The sequence below is a fragment of the Triticum aestivum genome, chromosome 7A (genome assembly GCF_018294505.1).
Source record: "Triticum aestivum cultivar Chinese Spring chromosome 7A, IWGSC CS RefSeq v2.1, whole genome shotgun sequence".
NCBI classification, from domain to species: domain Eukaryota; kingdom Viridiplantae; phylum Streptophyta; class Magnoliopsida; order Poales; family Poaceae; genus Triticum; species Triticum aestivum.
The window spans coordinates 42023899-42033629 of NC_057812.1; the positions used below are offsets into that span (position 1 = coordinate 42023899).

Genomic DNA, 9731 nt, shown 5'->3' on the forward strand with positions numbered 1-9731 from the left:
ATTACGAGCACATACTTTTTTATTAAGCCACAAAGTGGCATGATTATTGTAACATATTTTTTTGTAGATACGAATTCAATTCTACTGAACCATAGCCCATGGAATTGAACTACAAAAATAAAAAAAATTCATTAAAACCCTGGACGCCCCCCCCCCCCCTACCCCACAAAAAAAAGTATTACAAACTACAAATATCTGTACTTTTGCCGCTTGAAATGACCACCTTGCCACAATACCAAGTGATACGTACAACACATGAACCAAAAATCTATGATATAAATTTCAGCACAAGTGTGATAAATAGTAGCTGGTTGCGATTGTTTGATGTGCCTACGCCGTCCATTGGCGCCGGTGGCACCGAAGCTACCGTCGCTGCCGCCACCCCAAGTGTATTACTGCTGCAGTGCTGCTGCTTCTTTGCTTACGTGGCCGTGTTGCTGCTGTTGATCTTGCATTGAGACGATGTTTAGCTCGCTCAACGAGGCAGTGGAGCGGTGGCATGAAACACGGGAGGTGGGAGCAGTGGCGGCCACCGGCCGGCACAAAGCGGCAGCTCCACGGCTGGATATCTTGGGCGCCGAGCTGCGGGGGTGGAACGGCAGACGGAGTGGCAGCCAGACCAGTGCCACGGAGCGGCGCCCGGAAAGAACATGACGCGCGGCAGGCGGTGACGCAGCAGTGCGTGGCTAGGGATCGGGAGGCAGTCAGCAGCGGCCAGGGGGATCGATCTGAATGACGTAGATCGATCGACTTGGTCGCAGGCTTCAGCACGCGGTGCGAGCGACGTCCATCCTCACGTATCGATCGATCCCTATACAAAAAAGAGACAAAAAAGAAGAGCGGCGCCGCCGCCAGGGGAACTACTCGCCGCCGAATGAAACTGTGGCTACCAGGGAATGGATAGGTAGGTGGGGTCGCTGCAACGCCGCCGAAGATTAAGTCACTAGCTTGGTGCTTTCCTTCAATAAGAATGAAGTATTAGATCCACTGCACAAAGGTATTTATAATGCTCATTGTACAACTAAGCACAAATGTACCATTCGCAAATACCGATAATCAGGATTTTGCGAAAACTCCAGATAGCAGGTACTTTGTGATGCAAAACAACAACATATAAAACTATCCCTCATTCATAAATTAAGGCCAGTAAAATTGAGCCTAAACCGAGCTCTCACAACGATTTACGTTTTGCGTTTTCAGCCTTCCGCGATCTGTAAGTTTCTGGCCATCAGATCTGAGTACACTTCCGCCAGGGCTAACTGTGCAGATTAGTGGCCCATCTGTCCCACGAGCTGCTGATCCGGCAACCGAATTTGAGCCCTCTGGTAAACTGGACCGCCTCTCGCAGCCCAGTTAGCTAACCATCACAGCCCAATTGGCCGAATTCAAACCCACCATCTCTCATGAAGGAGCCGCGTCGCCCTCCTCCTCGCCCAAGCCACCACCCCTCTCCCACGGGAGGCTGAAATCAGTGTTGTTGAGAACGACACAGTGCAAGCAGGGGTGTGAGGAGGGCTGATGGGGGACGGGGTGTGAAATTTGAGGGGCGAGCAACTGGATAAGAGGAGAAGGTCGCCGAAGAACAATTTGAGGGGGAGTAGTTTTGTCGCTGGAGGCCTCACCATTAGGAACCACGGGAAGGGGATTGACAAAGGAGGAAGAAGGAAGCCACGAACGGCAATGTAGTTTGGACGCGGCTCGACCGTCGCTTTCACAAAATGTAGCGAGGACCCATTCAAAATCGGCAACCAATCCAAAATCTGACCCCTCAATCGACTCCCAGGGGTTTTACTCCTTGGGAGCTTAGTGATATAGGAGATATATCTTCCTCCTTGCAAGCCACTAGTCTAGTCAACATACAATGGCACAGATTGTATTTATATGTTTGGTTCTCATAAATTACAAATAGAAATGGAACGTACATGGAATCTTCTTGGCAACATCTAGTGAAGTTCAAGTTGTGTTTAACATTCATATGGTTTCACCAAACATGTCTGCTCGGCCAATGGTCTTAATGCAAGATGAGATGATTGATGCTCTCAGGTGGAGTGAGGGTGCTCAAAGAGCAATTGTTGGAGGCCATGCGACGTTGCAAGGAAGCGCTGCCCGAGGGTGGGGTGTCCAATTGGCACAGTGCATGCATCTCGTGATTCAGAGCTCAGTCAAACAGTAACCTTGTGATTGACATGTGGCACCCACCCGATTTACACAAAAATAAGAGAAAAAAATAGAGGAGAAACCTAACCTTATTCATAGCCTTTAAGTGTGATGCATCATTATAACTGTTCAAGGCCAAATCCGTGTGAAAGTTTGTGCCTCATCTCTTGCAGGTTATCTCTGGGGATATGGCTTCAATTCACATGTGGCCATCACGAATGCTTATAGCTTTGGTGCAGCCGGCTAGAACAACTATGCATGGTTTATTCAACAAGTTTGGTCGGCGAGCCGGTCATAGATTATGTGGAAGAATTGTGTAATCTTGTGTACGACCGCTTGTGATCATGTTATCTGCTTTATTCTATATTTTATTTATCTAGACCTATATGTAATAATAAAAGGATATTACTTCTAGGGTTACTTTTTAAAATTGGTTTTTTATACTTTAAATAATTTGGGACTTCAAATTGTTTCCAAAAATTTAGAAAAAATGAGAACTTTGAAATAAAATTTTAATAAATCATAAAATGTTTGTGGATTCAAAAATATGTGCGATTTTATAAAAAATGTTTGCTTGTTGAAAAAATGTTCTGAATGTTGTCAACAAATGTTCGAAAAATAAAGAAATGTTCATAATTTTTTAAAATTTCGTGTATTAAATTTTTTCAAAGAAATTGAACAAAATTTCCCCAATTCAAATAATGTTCAAGATTGAAAAAATATGCTAAAAAGTCAAGAACTATTCGTGACTTACAAAATAGTTTATTCATTCATAAAATGTTTAGGGATTCAAAAAATTATCATGTATTTAAAAAATTGTTTTTAAATAAAAAATTATTAAATAAAAAATTGTTCGTGAATTTGAAAAGTTGTTCCACCAAATTCTAAACTAATGTTCATCCATTCTAGAAATGTTGGCCGATTTAAGAAAGTTGTTAAAAATGTTTATAAATAGTATAAAGTGTTCATGAATTGAAAAAATTGATTATGATGTAGAACTAGGGTGGCATGTGGCGACATGATGCTCTTCTACGCCGTGACGCGCAAGCGCGGGGTGGAGCTGCCAGTCTCTGCCTTCAACTTCATGCTCTCGTCCCTGCAGAAGAACAGGCTCCATGGCAAGGTGATCCACCTCTGGAAACACATGGTGGAAATGGAAGAAGCCAACAATGTGGTGCCAAATCACTTCACATACACAGTTGTGATCGGCTCATTTGTGAAGGAGGGCCTGAAGGAGGCCATGGATGTTTTGGGGAAGATGAGGACGTCCCGTCTTGTCCCGGAGGAGGCGATGTATAGCGGCCTGATCAGCTTGAGTGCTAGGCATGGCAGAATGGAGCAGACAGTGGGGCTCTATGAGGAGATGAGAGCCCATGGAATTGTCCCCAGCAACTACACATGTGCATCCCTCCTGGGACTCTATGACAAGAGTGAGGACTACTCGAAGGCGCTCTCGCTCTTCTTGGAGATGGAGCAGAGCAGGGTTCTCATTGATGAGGTCATCTATGGTATCCTGATTAGGATCTACGGTAAGATCGGGCTCTATGACGATGCGCAGCGCACCTTCGAGGAAATCGACAGTACGGGTCTTTTGAGTGATGAGCAGACCTATGTGGGAATGGTTCAGGTTCACATGAATGCTGGCAACTGCCAACTATGATAAGGCATTGCAGGTTTTGGGTTTGATGAGGTCGAGGAATGTGAAGCCGTTACTGTTCTCTTACGGCGCTCTTCTTCGATGCCATGTCGCAATGGAGGACATAGCTGCAACTGAAGATGCCCTCAGAGGTCCTTGCAAATATGGCCTCCCTGATGTGTTCTGCTGCAACGACCTACTGAGATTATATGTCAAGCTGGGCCAGCTAGAGATGGCAAGTGCGTTCATTCTGAAGATGAGAAAAGAAGATGTCATGCTTGATGAGGGCCTCTGCATGACTGTAATGGAAGTTTGCTGCAAAAGCGGGATGATCGCGGATGCCGATAAGATACTGAAAGAGATGAATAATGGTGGAGTGACCATGAAGAGTTTAACAATGGTTTCTATGATTGAGGTGTATGCTAGAAACAGAACCAGTGTCATGCAGGAAAAATATAGTTCGTCGAAGGCGCTAGCCTGTCGGACCAACAGTTCGGCGCTGAGCGCGACGTTGAAGTCCTTGTTGGACACACCCGGGGGTGCATCCATCGCGTGCCAATTGATCAGAAAATTGGCTAGGGAAGGTGAGGAACCTAGGTGCCACAGAGATCAAGGTGTTCATGCCTAAGCATACTGTCATCCACTGCTGCTTATGTATTTATATTTCTGCAGGGAGTACATGTGAGGCAAAATTCCTTCATGAACAGCTGACTCAGTTGGGTGTCAGGCCTGAAGATTCTGAAACAGCTACTCTGATTGTCCAATATGGCCAGGAACAGAAGTTACATCAAGCAGAGGAACTGTTTTAGTCAGCATCGACATCGTTTCCAATAAGAGGGCCTGTCTACAATGCCATGGTCGATGCATTATGCAAGTGCGGCAAAATTGAGGAGGCGTATCATCTCTTTATGAAAATGGCTGATCAAGGCCATAGCAGAGATGTTGTGACAATTAGCATACTTGTCAATCACCTGACCAAACATGGCAATTTTTTTTCAACTGCTAACCCATCCTTGTGCAGTAGATTTGCTGAGGCGTTTCGCTTCCGCGTATACTCACATAGCAAAATTACTCCCAGGAAAATTTCAGGAGGCAGAGAACATTATACATGGCAGCTTCAATGGTGACGTTGAGCTTGATACCGTCGTGTACAATACTTTTATCAAGTCGATGCTCGAGTCAGGTCTGGATAAACATCTTTTCCTCCTCGTAAGGTGGGCAAAGCAAGATTTTCAGGGCAAGGATGCCATGGCTAACTGCTACAGCTTTAGTTTCCAAGCAGGCAAACTATACTCAGCAGCCAGCATATATGATCGCTTGATATCCTCCATGTTAGAGTTGTGTCGAATATTGTGTACGAGTTAGGTTACAGTTGGACTTGTAGTTCTATTGTGTTTAGATAGGATATGGAATCGTGTCCTAATAGGACACTTGTATCCTAGGCCTCTCATATATAGTGGGGTAGACACACGATGTAACCTATGCCAACATAGTAGCACCGGAATGCAGGGGAAGCCGGCGGCATGTGCCGGCGTCCAGGGCGACCGGGTGCGGTATTGTGACTGTGTCACGGGAAGGAGCGCCCGTAGTCAAGCCCCGGGGATGTAGCCATATCGGTGAACCTCGTTAACAAATCTCGATGTCATGCTCGTGTGATTGCTTGATCCTCGGATGATCGACGGTATGCCTTGGATTTATTCTAACAAGTGGTATCATGAGCAAGGTTTAATAAGGCAGTGCATCTGTTGATCTAAAGGAAGTGCTTTGCGAAAGGATTGTTGAGTTAAATTGCGGTGCAAGACGGCAGCGATGGAGCGGATCGGTTGTCACATGGTGTTTCTGTGTTTCGATCAGGGCAGTCGTAGTGTTAGGAGCGAATCAAAGAAACTCTTGATGCGATTGGAATTTTTGTAAGGAGATGCAATCGATGACGAGAATGGAAGTTACAGCAGGCGTCCGATCAGCACAAGGCGCGTGTCCCATGGCAGCGGCAGGCTGGACGTGCGGCGATCGGATCGATCGGGCGAGCGTCCGAGGCAGGCGTACGTGCTTGTATTGCTGGCGCCTGGCGGCCCATGGTGCGCTGGCGGAGCTGGAAAGTCGGAGATTTGTTTGAAAAAAAGGGAGACCGAGTCTCCACTGAGATAGGCCGGCTTAATCAATCGGCGGAAGAAATTCATCTAAGGGATATGTATCCATCGGAATTAACAGCAGGTGTTGACAAGTCAATTGCTAGTATTGGAGTTGAAGCCAAGGAGCCAAAACATGAAGACCAATTCTTGGTTAGTTTTGCAAGTAGTATGCGGAGTTCTGTTTCGTATGTAGTATGCGGAGTTCTGTTCGTATGCTTGAGGAATCACATGGAAAGCTCAGATTATTTTTTCACAAAGTCAGTTATACAAAGAACCATGGCATCAGCGGGTACCAGGTTTGAGGTGGAGAAGTTCACGGAACTGAAGACCTTGGTTATGGCAAACGAGGATGAAAGATTTGTTGGCACAACAAGGATGCTTGAAGGCATTGTGGGAAGTCATGTCAGCGGTGATGGAACTATCGTGTGATGAATGGAAATTCATGGAATGATTTGGAGCCTGGGTCGGACTAGGTAGTCTGACGGGATCGACGTGAGTCGGTTGGTACAGAAGAGGGCGGTGGAATCGGCGACGACGACATAGGAGCGTGATGCCGATGGTGACCGACTTCTGGGCGTGGAAACACATGGCGCAGGCCCCGAGGGCTTGTGTGGCTTCAACAAGACTATGGCGCGGGGTTGATTCAAGACGGTGCACACGGAGCTTGATGTCGACAGGGCGCGGGGTGGACTGATCCTCTACCATGGAGTCATGTTGAAGGTGGAGCTGGATTGAGGGGCTACGGCGTAAGTGCACAGAGAGTCGAAGCCTATTCAGCTGGAAAAAAGCGAGTGACACGTAATTCGGACTGGAGCCCAATGGTCTGATGGAAGCGTGAAACTCGTCATCGGTCGGTGATGATCGGTGGTACTCTGCAGTGGGGTTGAGTGGTGTGGGTTCACGACCCTTGAGACTCGACCGGGACAGCGGAGGCTCGACGCAGTAATAGCGGCGAGGCGTGCGGTATGCACGGGACATGAAGACGGGCCAGGGCTCTGGTGGTCATACATGTGGTGAGACAACTGCGAATTTGACTCAGGATGACTACAAACAATGGTGAAATTCCTTCAAGTTTCAGACAGGCGGTCAAGAAAGGAGCGGTGATGTTGAGTTCAGGTAACTCTCATGTGTGACACCCAATATGTGAGTTGTTCACTTTCACGCAGGTCAATGATCAGTGCGTGATGGCGTTGGACTAATACTCTGGAAGTTGGGAGCACAAACTAGAGTAATGTGGAACTTAACTTTGCTCGAGTGTTGACGGTGGTCAAGAAAAAGAAGGGACTACAAGTTGCAGGTGGAGTCATATGGAGTCTTTGGAGTAGCAGCAGTGTTCATGGGATAAGCTCAAGTCCAACGTACATGGAAGTTTGATGCATTGTCAAACTCAAGGTGGTGAAAAATATTCATCAAGGTGGAGTTTGTTAGAGTTGTGTCGAATATTGTGTACGAGTTAGGTTACTGTTAGACTTGTAGTTCTATTGTGTTTAGATAGGATATGGAGTCGTGTCCTAATAGGACACTTGTATCCTAGGTCTCTCATATATAGTGGGGTAAACACACGATGTAACCTATGCCAACGTAATAGCACAGGCACGCAAGGGGGAGCCGGCGGCGTGTGCCAGCGCCCGGGTGGCCGGTGTGCGGTATTGTGACGGTGTCACGGAGAGGAGCGCCCGTAGTCAGGCCCCGGGGATGTAGCCATATCGGTGAACCTCGTTAACAAATCTCGGTATCGTGCTCGTGTGATTGCTTGGTCCTCGTATGATTGACGGTATGCCTCGGATTTATTCTAACACTTTGGCATTCCCCGTTCTTTGCAGACATTCAATATAATGATAACATGCATGATCCTGCTAACACTTAGAAAATGGGAGATAGAAGTATGCAATTATTATTTTCTCTCTTTTATGTTTGTGTTGAGACTTGAGACCACTTTGTCATTAGCTTCAGTTTTCTTGTTCAGTGTCTATGGCCTAGGAGGAAAGCTGGATAAGGCTGCTGAAATGTTTACTTCTGCACAAGAACTAGGCTTACCGATCGACGAGAAGATATACACAAACATGCTTAACTTCTACGGAAAGGCTGGTCAGTCCCTTCAACCTTGCGTAGAGGAATCAAAGAACATTACCCATGTCATGTTCGACTAGTTTTTCCTCGACTCTTGTTCATACTATTTAGTCCTATTTATGCAGGGACGCATCAGGATGCATCTTTACTATTCAATAGAATGAAGGAACTTGGTATCATGCCTGGAAAGGTATGCTTCCGTTGGTGTCTAATTTCTGAAATTACAGTTATCTGTCTTGAGATTGACTAGTGTGACTGAAACTTGCAATCAATGTGCAGACCAGTTTCAACTCCATGATCAATGCCTATGCCACTTCCAGGTTGCATGATAAAGCAGAGATTGTTTTCCAAGAGATGAAATCACAAGGTCAAGTTCCTGACTCGATGACATACCTCGCATGGATCAGGGCATACTCAGAAAGTAGATGCTACTCCAAAGCTGAGGAAGCAATCCAGATGATGCTGAGCAGCGGCATAACCCCTTCATGCCCCCATTTCAGCCACCTCATTTTAGCCTTTCTGAAGGAAGGCCAAATAGATGAAGCTCTGCTTCCAAATGCAGGAGATTGGTGTGGCTGTTGATTTGGCCTGTTGCCGGGCAATGATGAGGGCGTACCTTGAGCACGGCCGCGTCGACGAGGGCACATCGCTCTTTGAGACAATATGCAGGTCACTGAAACCTAACCGCTTCATCCTCAGTGCTACATTTCAACTCTATGTGCATTCGGGCAGGGAACCTGAAGCTGGGGATGTGCTAGAAGCCATCGGTCTACATGGTGCCTCTTTCTTGAAAAGTCTGAAGGTCGGATCAAAGTTGGAACCAACTTAATAACGACCATATCATGTGCCCATCAAGCTAGCAACCATCATAGGTATCTTCCTTTTGCATGTTTGTTCTTCCACAAATTTATTTCCTACTGATTTGTGTTACTACATCCAGATGAGCCGATTGTTGTGTATGTTGTTCTACATGATCTTGTACTAGTTCATATGTACATTAGGACAAGTTTTGTACCAAGATGTTGTAAAATGTAAATTCCAGAAAAATATTTCCAAAACAGTGTATATTATCATATATATATATATATATATATATAACTTCTCCAAAATGTACAACTTAACGTTGTACTGATCTGTTTGATCAACTCACAACATTTAACATGTCGCACAGAACAAAGACTCAACCGTTCGCCGTCTGAAGCTTTAAGGTGTATTTTCAACAATGACGGAGGTTTTCTGGATACTAATGATATTGTAAAACTGAAAAATAATAAACACTTGATCAGGGATCTTCCAAGTTCAATCTGCAGATATGGAGATATAACTTTTTTGGTAATACCCATGAAAGAATTGCCTGCTATGGTGCCATTTACATCTGCAAGTGGCTGATTTGTGTGCTATGGAGCTTGCAACTCCACTGTCCTGTTGCAACTCTATGGACTTGTTTGGTTGCCCTCATAAGGTCCAACTAGGCCCGCACGGGAAGAAACTGGGCTATTTGGTTGCCAACATACACTATTGGGCCTGCATCACACGAAGTTTAAAGCATCTCTGGGCCTGTCTCGCGAGGCACGCTCGAATCGGCAGTTTCTCGCGAACCAGGCCCGAGCAAGGCACGTGGGCAGTGGGGGCTGCATGCGAGGAGCCACCCTTGATAAGCCGCGTTGCTTCCCGAAGCGCCGACATTTATTACCCTCACATTCCCTCACTGATCTCTCCCCTCTCCACACTCTCAC

General features: G+C 46.1%; 1 pseudogene; it reads left to right on the forward strand.

Annotated features, from left to right (window-relative positions):
* The first annotated feature begins 462 nt into the window (after positions 1–462).
* Positions 463–8934, forward strand: LOC123152936 (pentatricopeptide repeat-containing protein At5g27270-like; annotated as a pseudogene).
* Positions 8935–9731: the final 797 nt, after the last annotated feature.